This window comes from Carassius auratus, chromosome 17 (assembly GCF_003368295.1).
Source record: "Carassius auratus strain Wakin chromosome 17, ASM336829v1, whole genome shotgun sequence".
NCBI lineage: Eukaryota > Metazoa > Chordata > Actinopteri > Cypriniformes > Cyprinidae > Carassius > Carassius auratus.
Window position 1 is genome coordinate 5,790,674 of NC_039259.1, and position 19,470 is coordinate 5,810,143.

At 35.5% G+C, this 19,470-nt stretch overlaps 1 protein-coding gene across 2 annotated transcripts in view; it reads right to left on the bottom strand.

The window, feature by feature from the left end:
• LOC113117033 (leucine-rich repeat and fibronectin type-III domain-containing protein 2-like) overlaps positions 1-18,171 on the bottom strand; it is a 140,363-nt gene extending 122,192 nt beyond the window's left edge. For both annotated transcript variants that reach the window (XM_026285399.1, XM_026285400.1), the window contains exon 1: positions 17,450-18,171. The gene's annotated coding sequence lies outside the window, so the exon portion shown is untranslated. The remainder of the gene's footprint in view (positions 1-17,449) is intronic.
• Between the last annotated feature and the right edge of the window lie 1,299 nt (positions 18,172-19,470).

Consider the following 19,470-nt stretch of genomic DNA (forward strand, 5'->3'; position numbering starts at 1 on the left):
ACATTTTTATGAAACAATAGTTGTTTTATTACAAAACAATATATACCCAGGAAAGTAATTTTTACACAGAAGACAAAAACTTTAATCTTAAACTAGGCAAGTAAAATGTTCTATAGTAATATATCATGGATGTCAATATTGGTTGCCCTGCTGGAGTGATGTATATTAATTAGACGCTGCCCTTTATCCACTGTTCATCTAAAGAGTAATTTTTTAAAAACTTAAAATATATTTTTATATAATTTTTATATAATCTCTACAGTTGTGCTGTAAAATTCACTTTAAAGTAAACATTTTCAGACTTTTAACAATAGAACCGCCACAGGGACAATTTTAATTTTAATAAAAGTCAATTAAATTCAAGTCATTCAAAATGTACAAAATTATTTAGATAAAACCAGAAAAAAAAAGAAAAAAAAAAAACCTGGGCATTTATACCTATAAGCGCCAGTGGGTCACTATTGAATGCGTGTATTTTCGCGCTGTGATTTACTTGCCACTTATGTTTTAACATTGTACATTTCTAGGCAATGCCTCTCACTCCCTGAGTTATTGGTTATCCGTTTCATAAATTAAGTAAAAAAAAAAAAAAGCTTTATGGAAGGTAGGTATTAGAAACACTAAATGCCATGAGTGATGGAGAGTCTGATGGTAAGTTGCATCCTGGTTCAGCTTAGCATCTGACAGCTTATCTGACAGTGATCCAGATATCATATTTACTATCATATTTGAATGTTTAAGCTTAACATTACTCTAATTGGTCAAACTTTGTTTTAATTATACATTTTTTTGTCTTGTCATATCGTTTATTGTTCGCTACTGTGTTGATATTCTAGTCTGGCCATTTGCTGAATAAAAAAATAAAAAAATAAAAATCCGATCTTTATGATGTAATGAATTCAACTTTGTTTTTGATTGCCCAAGTTTAATGGTGTTGTTCTCTTATTCAAACTATAAATTATATAACTAAACAAATGAATTAATATTTAACTGTGCACTTGAATTTGTCAAAATTTGCTAATTATTGTTTATAGGCTATATTTGTAATTTAAATAGCAATATATATTGATATCAATATATTGAATAAATTGATTAATGACATTTTATTACTATTTTAAATTACTATTATTATTATTTTTTTTTTACTTTTACTTTTACTGTACTAAAGTGTGAATAAATAAGTTAATGAATAATTAAATAATAATGTATTAAGTAATTTATCTTTAAATGGGAGAAGCTGCTAAATATATTAAGCAAACACAGACTAGTCGCTGCTGTAGGTTTGTAACTGCAAATTTACCCTGCAAACACTTAATGCACAACTCTATTTTGACATTAGCTAGTCAGATTTCAGAGTTCGTTTTGTCCCTATTACAATATTTATCACTCAATCATAGCAATGAATCGCATTTTCAATCGCTATTTTTTATACTCGCGTTTGTCATTCCTGAAACAGTATATGTGGACCAATAAAAATGTTATTCAAACTTTAAATGGATTAAGAGAAACCATTATTCTTGCTATAATGGGAAGATTGGTGAGTGCGTAGAACTCCGTAAACTTGTGAAAACAATTAGTTCAGAGTGGATTCTGACTAACCTACGGTAAACACCTCTGATCTCATTCTGATCTGATTTGTACATGACACATTGCTATTGAAATAATAAGATGATACATATAGATTACTTAATTATTAAATATTGTCTTTTTGTATAGTTACCATTGTCCATTGACACAATAACAAAAAAAATAATAATAATAAAGTTGTCAATTCATGTACTCTCGGGGGCCCCCTGGTGGCCACAAGGGGCCTTAAGCAGCCGCTTAGTTCGTTTATGCCTAGGGCCGGCTCTGTATGGTCTATGTGGTTATCCACAGGAGAATTAAATTAAGCCTGTATGAGCATTGGAGTTGTAACTATACAAATTAGTCATTCTAATGAAAGTTTCACAGTGGATATTTTGTCAATACACCAACAGATGCTTCCAAGGAGAATCTCATCCAAAGGATTTATTTGAATGCCAATAGACACAGCAGTCAAGGATGGCACTCAGAAACAGCCCAGAACTTATGATGGCCCATCACAACTCACTTTGAATTATCTCCACACAGACACACTTATTTGCACACAGACACACATACTCACACAGTAAAAAATGAGATACGCTACTGCATGAAAAGTAATTTATGAATGAATATGTCATGTCTAGGCTATATATAATCCATCCCAACTTTTAACGTGATAACAGGTCATTCAAAATTCCAACTTAAACATAATTGAGAAACTTCATATATGGTTACTACATAAAAGATTCAAAGTTGAGTCAACTACAGATGATAAACCACAGCTGATATCCATCCACTCTGCATATACATGAGATTAGAGAAGAGCTGCAATTTTTAGTACTGCGATTTGCAAAAATGCTTTCTCCTCATGTATATTAAATATGAGAGTCAATTTGAGTGATAACGGTTTGGAAGCATCTTCTCCATAGAGTATATTTTATATACAGGTGCTGGTCAAATAATTAGAATAACATCAAAAAGTTAATTTATTTCACTAATTCCATTCAGAAAGTGAAACTTGTATAGTATATCCATTCATTAAACACAGACTGATATATTTCAAATGTTTATTTATTTTAATTTTCATGATTATAACTGACAACTAAGGAAAATCCCAAATTCAGTATCTCAGATTAGAATATTGTGAAAAGGTTCAATATTGAAGACACCTGGTGCCACACTCTAATCAGTTAACTCAAAACACCTACAAAGTCTTTAAATGGTCTCTCAGTCTAGTTATGTAGCCAGTTGTCCAAAAGACGACCATTGACACCTTGCACAAGGAGGACAAGACAGAAAAGGTCACTGCAAAAGAGTCTGGCTGTTCACAGAGCTGTGTCCAAGCACATTAATAGAGAGGCGAAGGGAAGGAAAAGATGTGGTAGAAAAAAAGTGTACAAGCAATAGGCATAACTGCACCCTGGAGAGAATTGTGAAACAAAACCCAATAAAAAATGTGGGGGAGATCACAAAGAGTGGACTGCAGCTGGAGTCAGTGCTTCAAGAACCACTACGCACAGATGTATGCAAGACATGGGTTTCAGCTGTCACATTCCCTGTGTCATGTCACTCTTGAAAAACAGACAGCGTCATAAGCGTATCGCTTCAAAAAGGACTGGACTGCTGCTGAGTGGTCCACAGTTATGTTCTCTGATGAAAGTAAATTTTACATCTCTATGCAAATTCTATGCAAAGCTATTTAAATATAAAGCAGCAAGCTCATTGTCTGTGTATGCAACATAAACCAATCAGCTTGTGCCAAGTGGTTTAACACTGTGAATATCAAGGTTACATTATGAACCCATCAGCCTGCTCCATCTATAGTTTCATGAAATAAGTTTGCATTTATTTGATGTAATATTTACTAAATAAAAAACATTTGACCATATATTGACCACCCTTATAAATATGTATAAATATCATAAAAAGCACTGTGGACATGATCAAGTGTTTCAAAGAAACTTGCTAAAGCATATGCTGTTAACAAAACACTAATATGTTCTTTTTTTATGCTGTTGATATTAGCACAGTATCGCCTTGTGCCAATAGTGATGTGTGTTATACTGCTTAAACAGAAAATAAAATCTATGAACCTCTCAAAACAGCTGCAGCTTGAAAGGTGTCAAGGAGCTGTGGTGCAGGCACCATATGTTCCTGGAAGTCTTCTGGCAACCTCTCTGCTCCCTACCCATACCCCCCTCTGTTGTGTCCCTGAGAAGCATACTGCACCCACGCACCTCATATTTCTCAGATACAATATGTGGCCTCCGAAGTAATCGCTTACAACCGCACATATTCTAGACCGGCAAGAATAGCTACTGCATAATTACCTGGATTTCTTTCACTTTTAAATTTCTGTCAACTAGCATAACTTGAATCTCACCATTGCCTCTTGCCAACAAAAGGCTTAGCTGTTAGATAAAAATATATAATAATAATAATAATAATAATAATAATAATAATAATAAATATTAAAAAATATATATATAATATTGTACAGACAGTCTTTTTCGAGCTACTTATTTACAGTATACGAAACACAGCAGGACATATTAAGGAACAGGAAGAGAATAATTTTAATTATAATTATATATTATGGTTAATGGTTCAGTAATTCATAGATTTTAATTGCAATAACTATTTTGACAGTAAACAGCTAGATTATATATAAAGTTCATTGAAAAGTGGATTATTTTTTTTTTACATAATATGGTGAAATAAATCTTAGTGGGGGCCTATTAACAGGTTTTCACTTTAGCATTTTACATTTTGTCTCTGTGTGTGTGTGTGTGTGTGTGTGTGTGTGTGTGTGTGTGTGTGTGTGTGTGCGTGTGTGTACAAACCTTTTTCTTTTACAGTATTTATTTCCTTTTTATTTTATGATATACAATATAAACACTGTGTGCTGTTGTGCTTCCAAACTAATTTACTCTTACAAAAGCTTTCAATATTGTACCTCCTCATTATTTATTTACGTAACAATTAGCTACCGTCCTGGTAAACCCGAGAAAGGCTAGTGATGAGATAGTTGGATGTTTTCATTGTAGACTTTAGCAAAAACTGCATGCTAGTCAAGATGTTGTGAAGAAGATTATTAGTTAGCTTTGTAGCAAGAAGTTCTAGAGAGCTGTTTTTTCAACTAATTGGTTTTGCCGTAGGGGTGTGGCACCAAGCCAGAAGAATCACACTACTGAATATGGAGCATCCTTTTGAAAGAGACACTAATGAGATATAAATCACTTGACATCACATGAGAAGGGAACGTATCTCGCTCAGAGGGGAGCGTGAAAATCGGCACTCTGTATTTCCATCCCTTTGAAACTGATAACACAATTATTTCATAATTGATAATGCCAGTTGTGGAAGATGTTAAAAGATGCATTAGCTTGAATTAAAATCTCTTTGAATGTCAAAGATGATGACAACAACTGCACAACTTCATTTCATTTTATAGTCAACACCTCTGCTGTTGTGACAAAGTTAGACAACAAGCCACACTACTGGGACAAGTAATCCTTATGAACATTCCTGTAAAAGCCCATAAAAGAGGAAAGGGCTGTAAATTTGGATGAAGGAGGCTTGAGTCCTTTACTGTTTTGCTGGGACAGCAAACACCAAACTGACACAAACTGGTATTTATGTGTCTGGAGATGGTTTGGCAACTCAACAAACCTCAAAACTCAAGATCAAACCTCAGCGAGTATCATACAATAACAGAAGTTAAAATCTTTCTCTCTCTGGTATTCTTCTGTATTTGTTGGGAAGCCGTGTAACAGCATTGTCCAGCTGAATCGATCAGTCGCACAGGGTCTGCTGTGGCAGCAGTGATGGACTGTCAGCCATCAGTGATCACTGGAGTGGCACTCAAGACCTTGAGCTTGTTTGCCATCACTGTCGCATGACTGACATCTCAACAGGGCACATGCCACGTTCAGATGGGTGGCTATGGAGCATGCAGGCGAAAAATTGTAATTTCGAGATGAGACACATGCTAGATGGCAGTAGAATACAGAGGAGCCGACTTCTCTGCCGTGTGTGTGCATTTATGTGAGAAACGGTTAAAGCTTTTGTTGTTACATGCCTGCCATGTTTGTGAATGACAGTGTCAATAATCGTTGTGAGTGGTTGATGAGGTACATGGATTCTGTGCGAGTTTATGTTTATAGATGCCAGCAGCACTTTGTCATCGTTATTTGCTCTATATCATTGCTTTTTTAACAGTCTGTGTTTTAATCAGCATGGCCATGATAACACTGCAAATCATCAGCATGAAAAAAAAAAAAACTAAAACAAAAAACAAATCATGACATGGAGACTAACACACTTTGTGCTTAAAACAGGCTTTGTGTTTGCCTGTTACATACAACTCTAATAAATAAGATACTACTAATCATGATAAGTAGATAATCACAATAACGACAAGGCTATGAGCACTGACAACAAGTAATGCTTGTTAAGCATTTATTTAAGTCAGTTACGCTGATTTATTGATTAGTGCTATCTGCCTAAAGTGTACTATTTAACCATGATGCTAAAGCTGCTTTTGGAAAGCAATTATGTTCTGAGGACACTATCTGTCAGGGGTGTGGCATGTAACATTTTTACTTTTCAAGATGTCTACTTAATTTGATTGGATTCCTATTCATCTCAATGGCAGGACTAACAAAATTATGTTATTTGAAATCTACCATCCATTGAAGTCCCTCCTTCTAACAAGCGCAGTCTGTTCTGATTGGCCAAATGACCCAGTGCATTGTGATTGGCCGAAGCACTCGTCGGAAATGAAATGCCCCTTTTCATAATCGTGAGCTTCATCTTTCAAAATATATATAAATACAGTTAATAATTTCCTTAGTTTTACCATCAGTTTAAGCCCAAAAGCAGAACAGAGTGGCATGACAGAAACAGTGATGACGCTCGTATGTATTTGCAGTACACAAGCCACGTACAATTAAGTGAGTGACCGGTCTCTCTCTCTCACACAGATGCTCGATGTGCAGAACTCTGCATTTAAACAGACAATAGCAAATACTTAAACTAATAACAAAACATACAGTAGCTGATTCAGAAGAACCAGATTGTCGTAGCAAATTCAAAATTACCTCCTCTCCTAGGGTCACGGAATGGTCATCCATAAAATGCATTGCTGTTCTGTTGTAACCTGTAAGTAGTCTTAAAGAATACTAAATGCATCTACTTTCGGAAGGCCAAATAATGTTATTTTGCATTTGCCTAGATACACACAGCATCTCTCTGACATGGCTGCTTCAACACTTACTGCAGTCTCTGAAGTCAAGTCAAGTCACCTTTATTTATATAGTGCTTTAAACAAAATACAGTGCGTCAAAGCAACTGAACAACATTCATTAGGAAAACAGTCAATAATGCAAAATGACAGTTAAAGGCAGTTCATCATTGAATTCAGTGATGTCATCATTCATCTCAGTTCAGTTTAAACAGTATCTGTGCAATCATTTGCAATCAAGTCAACGATATCGCTATAGATGAAGTGTCCCCAACTAAGCGAGATATATATATCTGCACTATCATGACAGTATGCAAGAATGATATTTTTTGAACATAATTCCATTACAAGTGATTATTTATATATATATATATATATATATATATATATATATATATATATATATATATATATTAATAATAATTGAAATTCATTATCTTTGTTTTCACAATGGAAGTTAAGAAGCCAAGGCACTGCAATTGCTTAGTTGACAAGCGCACAGTTGTGACAACAGTGTCTGATGGAGACAAATGAGCATCATAAGTGTTGCTGAAAAGCTGCAGCAACATGCTTAGAAGGAAACACTGCTAAGAAATGCTACGGACGGAAGGGTATGACCTGAACATGCCAATGTTTTCTTTAGTAAAGGCAGTAAATTAGTATTCACAAAACTGCATATACAGAATAGAAACTGAAATACTACACTCTCACCACCCCTTCCATCCTGCCAAAGTTTACCTAAAACTCACCTCACTGACTAAATTAGAATTTCAAATGCTGGACATCTTAACTTGTTTTCTTTTTACTTTCATAATTCAGGTGCCCAGTCTTAAAATGTTTTGACGTTTTCATTTCCACCCCCCACCCCCATCCACTCCTCACCACCACACCATGCATTTGGACAGCTTTAAAGGCCATTTTCTCAATATTTGTTATTTTTAGCTTTAATTAAATTTTTTGCACCCTCAGATTCCAGTTTTCCAAATAGTTGTATCTAGGCCAGATATTGTCCTATCCCAACAAACATCAATACATCAATGGAACGCATATTTGTTCTCTTCTTCCAAGGTCACTGAATTCAATGATGAACAGCCTTTAACTGTCATTTTGCATTATTGACACACTGTTTTCCTAATTAATGTTGTTCATGTTTCACACAATCTTTTTAGTTTAAAGCGCTATGTAAATAAATGTGACTTAACTGACTTGATTTCAACTTTCAGGTGATGTATAAATCTCTATTTCGAAAAAAAAAAAAAAACTGACCCTTATGACTGGTTTTGTGTTCCAGTGTCACATATTTGTATGACTGTAATTGAATTCATTTCAACATTGCTGTCCTTCTCTATCTTGATTAACCCTGCTGCTCTCCAACGCACAAGGCACAGCCTATGACTGAAATGTGGGTCACTATGACAGTAAACCAAAAACCTTAGCATAGTTTCTTAGGGGTATTGATCTTCTGCATTGTCTGTTCAGCTTTAGACAATGAAGATCGATAATCCCTTTCAGCCTCACGATATAGAAATAGTATTGAATTACTGTAGAGCCTTAATTTTATTATACTGCATTCTCAAAGTACAACAGAATCCTGTAAAACAAAAACAATTTCTGGTTTTCATGCATTCGAATATTTATATGCCACAGGGGGTTTAGCCGCTTTGCTGGAAAGAGTCAAGTTACTGGTTCTGGTCCCAGGCAGGGCGCTTGGAGATTTCTGATGCTGAGCACGTCAGTATTTCTGCCCTCCTCTGCCTGCCAGCAGTGTATCCTTGAATGGCGCACATAACCCAAATTGTTCTACCAAAATACATTCAGATCAGGTTGTTCTTAAGGAGCTCTGGGCCCACTCTGGAGACTTTCAGACAGCTGTTTTACTAGTGGTGTTCTGGATTCCTCAAAAGCTACGCCTACCTGATCATACAGTATAAAGAGTTAATCAGTGCACCCACTTACTCAATTCGACTCTCCTCAAGCTTGGAGGACGATGACAGACCCTGCTCTCCAGAGAGCTGGTTTGCTTTGCAGAGGCTCAGCATACAGAATACAGCATCTCTATGTTTTTCAGAGCAGACAACACCCAGAGGCTCTTGACATGAAAATAAATGGAGATGTTTCTGTCTGTGTCCTTGAGCAGAGAATCATCTTACTGCTCCCCATACGCAACCCTCACGCCACTCCAGTGACCTTTTACCACATCCACACCAGTAGGATTTTAACCCTAAAGCTAAAATGATATCTCTTTTCTAAGGCCTAAAAAAAATGAATATCAGTATTATTTTTATACAGTATCAGAGGCAGATCTACTACCGCTGCCATCCTAAGAGAAAGGATTTGCCACTCCAGCATTTGAAATCCCAGTATATAAAATATAGATGTAAGCAGTTTTTCATGGACCGATTTTCAGCAGTGCCACTTCAATATAACGACATAAAAAGACTGCATACCTCACAATAATAGCAGAAGGCAGGTTTCTTTATAAGTTGTCCTCATGGGGCTGCAACACACCAGTGCAGTCTGATTCACATATGAATGACTATTATGGACTAGTTATTTTTGGGGGGAGACTAAAAAGCACACAGTGCAAGCAGTGTAGCACAAATTGACCACATCTGTGTTTTGTTGTTGTTGTCATTGTTTTGTTTTGTGGGAGGAACTATGCGGTAAAGTACTTTGTTCAGCTAACTCTGAGGTCCTCATAGTAGTCTAACCCTGTCTGGACTGGATATCTGTGATAGCAATCAATTCTTATTTTCAATAACATTTTCATTTATTTTGACTTTTGTTGAGGATCATTAGTAGCATTTTCATGGCATGCAAATACTCTGACTGACCATTCTATTTTGATTCTAGACTGTTTTGCTGTCAGACGGGGACAATAAATAAAAATAAATAAATAAATACAAAAATAAAAAAAATTAATAAAAAAATAATGAATCAGTAAGACCTCTGAAACGATAATAACAGTGCTAGGTAAGAATCTAGCCTTCTCTTATTATTTCCCTGAATGTTTGCATAATGTTAATAAGTAACATTATTACTTGAATGCAAAACTTTATTATTGCTCTTAAACTTGCACTAAAACTTATAATTTATATATCATCAAACGTAAATGTAAATGTAAATATATTAATAAAACTACTTGTCTTCTCTATGTAGTCTTTATGTGTCTCTAATACTACAGGATCAGAGATCTTTAGAATACAGTATGCAGATATGTTTAACAGACAATGTCTTGGTGCCCTGAATATTGAATATTTAGTTATTTATTTTACATTAAACGTAAACAACACGATTATTACTTTGTGGGTTGTTAGACATGCAGTCACAGTGTATCAGCAGCCACTTCAAATGCTCAGGCGCTTTAAAGTTGGGTGGATTCTGACTGTTAATTTGTTTGCTCATCAGCTAAAAAAAAAAAAAAAAAAAAAAACCTGTGTTGTAGATTTAACTAGTCATAGATTTTTAGAATTATACAGTACAGCAATTATAGTTAATGTTTAATCATTTATAGTTAGACTAATAATTTTACTTGTCATTATTGGTGTAAACATTCCTTTATAATAACAACATGTTGCTAGCTTAACAACATGCTAACATTAAACTATTGGAAACAATAATGTAAGCTGACTTAGAGTAACAGCAATGCAGCTCACTATGTTTTGGAACAGAACTTGTGTGTGTGTGTGTGTGTGTGTGTGTGTGTGTGTGTGTGTGTTACTAGCTATATTTTCCTCTCAGAGTGACTCATCCGTGTTTTTTTTTTTCTCTCTTTTTTTTCACCAACACCAGGATGCCAACTGATAAGCCTTGGATCCTTTCTAAATTACAGCCTCACAGAGCCAACGTCCCCAGCTGAGCCTGAATGTTATCGCCCTGCCGTTCTACAAGTAGCTCTCCATTTTCAGGCTGTAGAGTAAAACTGTTTTAACAGTTTCCTAAAGGGCTGTAGCCCCCACCCCCCACCCTATAATCCTTCAGAATGTGAGACCAGAGAAAGACAGTGTCCAAAAACATCTGATGTCTTTACTATGCATACATATCTGGTGTATTACGTTCTGATACAAATCTAAACATCGTTGTTAAATGTAGCTGGATCCAACTCCCCAAGGGTGGATGATAAAACCACATATGATACTCTGACCTCTTGTCTAAACATTCAGTTTCTTTTTAGTGTGATCGTTTATGTGCTGTAAAACCCTGGTGGCATCGTAGTACATTGGTTTCCCTGGACATTATGAACTCAAGCATGAGTACACAACGATCCCTCAGGGAATATAACAAAGGAATAGGGCTCCCATTACCACATGCAGAGGTTGGGAGCTATACAGACTCTAAGCATCTAAAAGCTTGTCTTTTTATATTTATTTTCTCCAGAACATACTTGCATATTGTTTGGACAAGCCAAAAAAATGAAGCAAAAGATCCAATGAAATTGCTTATATATATATATATATATATATATATATATATATATATATATATATATATATATATATATATATATATATATATATATAGGGTATACAATATGGTAGAAAAGGAGATTGCAACTTCAGTTTCATGCTGACTGGTTATTATCGTTAACTGAAACTAAAACCACAAAAAAAAAAAAAAAAAAAGAAAAAAAAAAAACACATTCAACCTAAGTGGGGGAAAACGCCCCCATGAGGTAAAATGCACCTTATGCATCATTTAACTGTAGGGGAATTAACAGTTAAAACCCAAGGACCAGATATGAGGAATAGAGACCAGCAGGCAGAGATGCGTTCAATTAAAGAAAAATTTACTGAAGAACATAGTTTTCAGTTTCATCAGCAAAAAGCAGCTTCAGTACTGTTGGTGGAGTTCGTAGGCCACTCTGCGTGCAATTCAAAATCAACAACAATTATACTCTTGACAGAGGATACTAATTGCATCAATGCGCTGGTCAGCAAACATCTGATTGGTTCCAAAACCTAGCTAAACTTGGTTGAGTGATGTAGATGTATTCACCATAAAGCTTACACTGGTGATATACCTGTGCGAAAACACAGTTTAGTTTTAATTAAAATTGTAAATATTTTTTTTTTTTTTTATTATAGTTTCTGACAGTAAATATCGTTTTGTAGAACATCACAGTTATATATAATATGAGAACAGTTCGGCCTGTAGATAGGGAGCATGTATTGCTGTGAAATGTATAATTATATTTTCACAAATTACAGATTAATATAATATTTTATAATATAATAGTCTGTGGGGTAAAACGCCTCCCACTGGATATGGCTTAATTATAATAATTCCTTACATTTATATAGCACTTTTCTAAGTACTCAAAGCGCTTTACATTGTCAGGGGGTATCTCCTCATTATTGTAGTTAATATGTTCTAACCATCAATTTATTTGCTTTTCCATCAAATAACTAGTTAGTTTAATACAAGTATTTTAATTATATACTGTGGGTGGCAAAATGACACCTTGGTGTGTATATATATAATATATATATATATATTTTTTTTATAAATCTAATAACTTGGAAAACATTGAATATTTTTTACACTTGGTTTATTATTTATGTCATTGTCACAAAAAATATGACATCAATTCTGAAAACATGTCACTTTTGTTTCACAGAAAAAAATAAAAAAAAAAATCACACCAGATTTAAGTGGGCATTTCCCCCATACCCTACTTCTTGTGTCATCATGATACAGTGCTTCAAAATTTGCAGTTTTTCTAGGAGTTGTACACAAAAGTCATTTTCTGAACGATTTCAGAAAGACAAAAGATCAATAAGAAGCCACACAGAACACCAAAGCAACATACACTATGCTGTTATGTCCCTTGCATCCAACAATATGTATATACCACAATGTGTTTGTATATGTGTGTGTGTGTGTGTGTGCATATATATATATATATATATATATATATATATATATATATATATATATATATATATATATACGCACACACACATATATAAATATATACACACATACAGTATTTATTTATTTATTTTTGCAAATGCTACAATATTCATATTTACATAAACAACTATAGCGTAATCTTAACATTAGTTATGCAAATAGCATATGCCAGAGGGCCCTTCTTTACATGTTGGGGAAATGGAGAAATGAAGTCATAAACCTGACTCCATTCCATGTCTGAACTTGATCGCAAAGGCCTCATCTCTAGGAACCTCTGATCGTGGGTGGGAGTAATGATGTTCTTATATTTCACGGTGAGATGAGAACTGCTCCCTTGAGTCCCTGGAGGGGTCTCTAATTCAGTGTGTGGCTGCAGGGCATGGCCTAGCTCCTTTCCATTCAATGTCCCTGAGGTGTCATTGCTCCAGTTACTTTCTGCCTTTGTCAGAAATCAGCTTTTGAAAGCCGCTTCTTCATCATCGCCTTTATCATCAAATCTGACCTGAGATCAGTTTATTTCCCCAAAAGGAAAGTGATCACAATCTTTTCAATGGACAGTGAAAACCAGTAAATAGCTTATGCTGAAGGCCACCTAACTGGTTCCAATTTAGAATCACAATCTAGAGGTTTAAGTTCATATGATATCCTGAACACACTTATTTCTGTGTTACTTGCATGTATCTGACCATAAGCTATTACAATTCTTATAGTCAGCCTGCACACTTAAACATTTAAAATACGTTTTGATTAGGCCTAAAAATAATAGGCTAGAGTTCTGCTAGCATTTATTATGCAGTGAAAGCAGTCTAAGCGGATGGTTATGTTCTGTGTAATTAAGGAACTTCTGAGAGCTTTTTTAAACACCAATCAATGAGTCAATTAAGTTATTTATTGCTGATATTCAAGAAGACAAGTGCACTCGCTCTTGCACATGCTTGCAAACTTCCAACACTGTCTAACTAGGGTTTTTTCGCATTTATTTTACATTCTATTTTCCCCACAATTGTTGGATATATTGTATAAGAATGTGTGGCTTTATCCAGAAGAATGCAATATACCATATAGCATATCTCAATGCTTGATCGTTTTTATCATTACTAAATATGAACTATATCATTGCCCAGCTCAAATCTTCTAAATGTGCCTATTAGGCAAAAAGCTAATAAGATATTTTAAACATTACCATCACAGTTTCCTGTAAAGCTGCTTTAAAACAAAAAGTGCTGTACAAATACATTTGACAATTTGTAATGTTGACTTGACCATGCACACATAAACCTAGACTTGCACAAAAACACTGCTACACATTTTATACACACACTGCATTTTCCTCTGTCACAATGGCTATAAAAAATGATTGTATCTTCCCAACTATCTGACCCTGTACACTGTAGAACACAGAAAATATCATCAGCTCTGATGGTCATGATCTTTTGCCACCAAAGGCAGTATTATTGGTCATGACACATTAGTTTTATAATAAAACGCTAGAGGATGACTAAATGCTTACAGCATGTGGCATAGGTATTTCAGATTTTGCCCCTTAACTGCAGTTTTTTTTTTGTTATTGTTAGCATTTTTCTTATTCAGATGTTGATATATTAAACAGATTAGAAAATTGTTTAATTACTGTAGAATTTTAGCTTGAAAATGTTGGAAATTCTCAAGAAATATAATAAAAAAATAAACGCTAACACTTTGTTTTAAGGTGATGAAGTTACACACCATGTGCTATAATGATGCTATAATACTGTATAATAATTAAAGTAGTTACAAGCAACTGAACCTAAACAAAATCTTGTTAAGCTTAATATTAACCATTTAGTGAGTACATGTAAGTACTTAATATTAAGTGTATATAATATTCATTAAGTAAATGTACTTCATAATTATTAAAAAATAATATTAAGTAATATTAAATATGAACAGTGCTGCTTTATTATAACCTTATTTGACATTATAGTACTGTGTGGTGATATGTTGTAATTTTAATGCAGCATACATACTAATTATAGAGAGATAGTACATAGAATATAGAGTGTGGGCCCCAGATTGACGGCACAATTAAAATTACAGCGCAGCCACTGAACAAGGTTACTGAATTTAAATATCTAGGTTTGCTCATCAGGAGCGACAGCGACTCCCTCCTCGATGCCCGTGCATGGGTCAATGTGGCGTGGCACAAATGGCGACAAGTTACAGGTGTTCTCTTTTATCACCAAATGCCCACACAACTCAATGGCAAGATCTACAAAATCGTTGTATACCCAGTAACGCTAAATGGTTCCATGTCAGAGACGAAGAATTCTGAAGGCGCATGGGTGTGGTGCTCATAGCTGACAAGATGCATGGAGATTTGATGCATGAAGTCTTTATAAAACTAACAAACAAATCATAAATAATGAGGCCTGCAGATATATCTTTGAATACTGGCGTAATGCTCACTCCAGACTGATGCATTTATATGCAGCGTCCAGGGTGCTTCAAAGAAGGCTCTGTAAATTGGGTCCAGTGGGTGAGAGGCTTTAACTGTAAGTTCATTAGGGAAATTTCCCTAATCCCCTGTGGGCTAAGGCAGTGTAAGTGTTTTACTGCCAGTCACAGAGATTAGGTTGGCAGCACTTTTAGCCCGCCATTCCTCTGATTGAGTGGACGTCAGTTAAGAACCCAGAGGTCTCTATAGCATTTTTATAGTAGGTTTTAGTTGAATCTTCATCTGGAGGGCCCTTTATGAGTTTGCATAATCTCTGTCTTCAGAGAATTCAAATTATAATTGCCCGACAGACAGAGATTACACAGTCTTAGTCTAGATAATGTCAGCTCCTTAAGATGAGCAGTACAGCAAGGACCAGATGAACTCAAATTTTCAATCAGACATGGTGACCTCATACGCACATCCCTTACATATTCCTGAAATACGGAATTAACTATTGAAATGTAAACCACCATTCGATACACCATTTGCATCCCTTTCTATAGAAATTACTGCTTAACTGCATATATTAGATATAGGGAAGACAAATGAGGCTGAGCAGTTCAGAGCACTCTGGCATACAAATGATGGTGGCACCATGGGACATTTGTGTCAACAGTCTTACACTGACACCAGATGAGGTGGGGGGGGGGGCTTGGGGGGGGGGGGGGTACATGATCCCTGCTATGCTCGGGCAGCCCATGAAAAGATGGTAAACCATCTGTCCAACCCACTGGAATGGTGTGAGAGCCTTTTAAGTGGCTAAGTCTAAGCTAAGAAGGTGGATGTAAGGTTAATCAGAGGCCAATTGGAACCAATTGTCTGAGAGGTGGAGTGGCTTTAAAAGTTGACCATTGGTTTGAACTCTTCTCACTTTCCTGACCCTATGGTTTCCATTTAATGTTATCATCTTGAGGCATTTCTTCTGGTTTGTGTGCATGAGCATATTCACAACACAGGCAAATTTATATTTTACAACATTTAATTCAATATTATATTATACACTGGAACTATAGATAGAGCACACTAATCAATACTCTAAATGGTTGATCTGCCATTATATTTAACTACTCCTGACAATTGCAGCCTTTGTTCTCAGTTGTATTTGGAAAGGTTGGGAGCAGGTACACAAAGGGAGGGGACTTCTTAGAGCTGCAGTGCACGTGAGTTCTAATCAAATTGGCTTTGTGCTAGAAGCTTGTTCATCTAATGAATCTGTTCCTCAAACATTGACACGCTGCCTGAACTGGCTCTCAAGGTGAATGCTCTTTGTGCCTTCCCGATCATCACTGACATCTGCCAGAGAGTCTCATTAAGGTGCCATAAAATAATTTTCTCATTCAAGTGGCATATTTGCAATCTATTGGTAGATACGGTATCTCTGCAATCCAAACGGCAAGCAAGTGAAATTAGACTCAGATGCTGTCCGTGGTACTGAAATCCAGTCTCTCCATTCCTCTGTGCACTTGTGTGGTGTGTTTTGCAAAGACTATAATTATCTGAGCCAGTGTGAACTTGGGTGGTATTGTGCCACTTGATGACCACCCAGTGAATGTGAATTATATGTTTTACAAGGTTATAATAGCATTGTAGCAAGTGCAATAGAAGGAGTATGCAGCCATGATTAGAAACTCAACTACCACTCCCATGAACACAGGTGAGTACAGACGGTATCAGTTTGCATAAGCTTACTATGTACACAACACGATGTGAATTATATATTGCCTGTTTGTGCACTGGAAATAACACAATGAAAAGCAGCAATTATTAATAAGCCTTCAGAATGAGGCAGATTTTACCTCTCAAACGACATAAATCAAGTATTTATATCAATGGAATTATAGGCGTGAAACCTAGGTGGTCAGGAGATCATATATACGTAATAGAAACGTGAGGGATTTCAGCTGGTAATTATGCTGGGTGGGTATAGCAAATTGAAATTCCTGAATTATCAACAGACGCTTAAAAAGGACCAATAACGGACACTTTGTATATTTTTTTTATTAAACTCAACTTTCCTTATCACCAATAGTTTAACCTTTTTGGAAGTGTAAGAACCCCTTTTTATAGGATCGATGGTGATAGTTAATACGAGCACGTCAAATGAAGAGTTTCTGAACAACTGCAATCGACTGAACGCGTTAACTGATGTAAAAACACTAAAAGCCGTGTCGATGTGTTTAGTAATGGTTTTGAAAATATTTTACAAATGACAGGTGCTCAATAATCAGCGTGACAAGCCTTTCTCCTACCTTAAACACTGGACACGTATCCATTCGCCTTGATTCCACTTAATTCTAAACGGAGGCGCTTTAAAAGCCTATGCGGCTTCAATACATCTTCTTTTCTTGTGCCATGTAAAGAAAAGAGAAACGGAGCAAGGTGTATTCTTTTGCACACCGACCTGTGCTGCTGAATCCGAGTCCTAACACACCATCCTTGTGTAGTTTCCACCAAGTTGAACTGAAAACGGCCACACGCACTTCTAGATCAGACGATTATCCCAGATCTCTCGTTAAATTGTGTATTCCTCTCCCAACGTCAACCGTTTATTCCCGTATTTCAGTTGCTGTCTGTTTCTCCATTGTTTAGTAGTGAATCCGGTAACGTACAGACAACTCCGTTCGCACACTAAAGCGATATCCAGAGCACCCCGAGGAAATAGATTGAGCCTAGTTTTAAAAAAGAAAAAGAATGGTTCGCGAGGAGCGCAGGTCAGATAAAACATGTATCGAACGCGTGTACACGGTGATCAAAAGCTCTCCAGAGCTGTGCAAATCTGTAGATGGCACAAACGAGTCAGAACGGACATGGTGCGTTGCAGGGACAACTCAGAGAAGCTTATCGGGATCACGGTAATGCACAGACGGACGTATGGCGTATGCCAAGGCGTCCGGATTTACGCATTATCTGTACGTTCACCGAAGCTACATAATTAGACTTTGGAGGGAATGGTCGATCTGGGTTGACTGCGTTTACACGCAGGATGTCCGATTGTGTCGGATCAACTTGAATTGAGAGTATTCTATACGGATTATCTGTGCCCTTACTTAACCTAGATGATTAGTCTTTGAGAGATTGAGCAGATTTATTTCAGTTAATTTGCAATGCATAGAAAGCATTTACGGTCTTTACACCAAAATCAAAATCAAATAAATAAATAAGTAACAATAACATAAAATCTAAAATGAAATACAATGAATGTTATTAGATAACTTCCATCCAATAGCACGACTACTGATTGTGTGAGAGAAAATAATAATAGTAATAATATATATATATATATATATATATATATGTTTATAAGAAGATATTTTTAAAGAGCCAAACCGTTGACAGCATCCATTTTGCCATAAGTTAATGGCCACTATCATTTTGGAACAACTTGAGAGTGAGTAAATAATTACAGAATTTCTTTAAGTCAACTTTAATATGTTTAATATAAAATTTTCGTTCAGAGATGAGACTGATTTTATTTATTTATTTATTTATTTATTTATTTATTTATTATTTTCCACTGAAATATATATTCAACATACAGAAATATATGAATTAATTAATGTTGTTATTAAATGTAAATCCAGTTTGGTGCTATGAGACAAATTCAAGTACATGAAGCTATCATCAGTAATTAGGACTTGGCATATGTTACAGCCATGAACCACAATTCGCTTCCTACTGTTGCTATTCAGTGGCAGGTGGTATTGAGTAGAAATAGTTATCCTAGTGCATATTTGATTGCACAAGAATACTGTACAAATATGTGTGCAAGATGATTCAGAAATATCTCTAGACTCCTGCTAGTGAAAGACTCAATGCATTTCTTATGTACAATAAAAAGTTTGTTTTACCTGTTTAGTACGATACCAACATAGATGTTAAGTTAACCTCAAAGCTAAAAGGTAAAATATGTAAATTACATTTTGATTATGAATGTTCCATGTTCCTTGTTTTGTAAAACAAACAGAAATTATGTTCCCTTTACAATGATAGCCTAGTGGGGAAATTGATTAAAATCAGAAATGTACCAGTTGCATTCTTGTCATTTTTAATGGTAAAATAGTCAGTCATCATAGTGAATGACATACCTTTCTAAGCTTACTTCTTGTTATATGTACTACCAATATTTAATTATGTTGAGTGGAATGTTTTTATAAGCTCTCTTTCTGTTGTGCTTGAACTTATTATTATACAGAAGACACAAAGAGAAAGGCAGCATCTATAAGTGCACATACAGACTAAACAAGTTATTTTATCACATTGGTATTGTGGT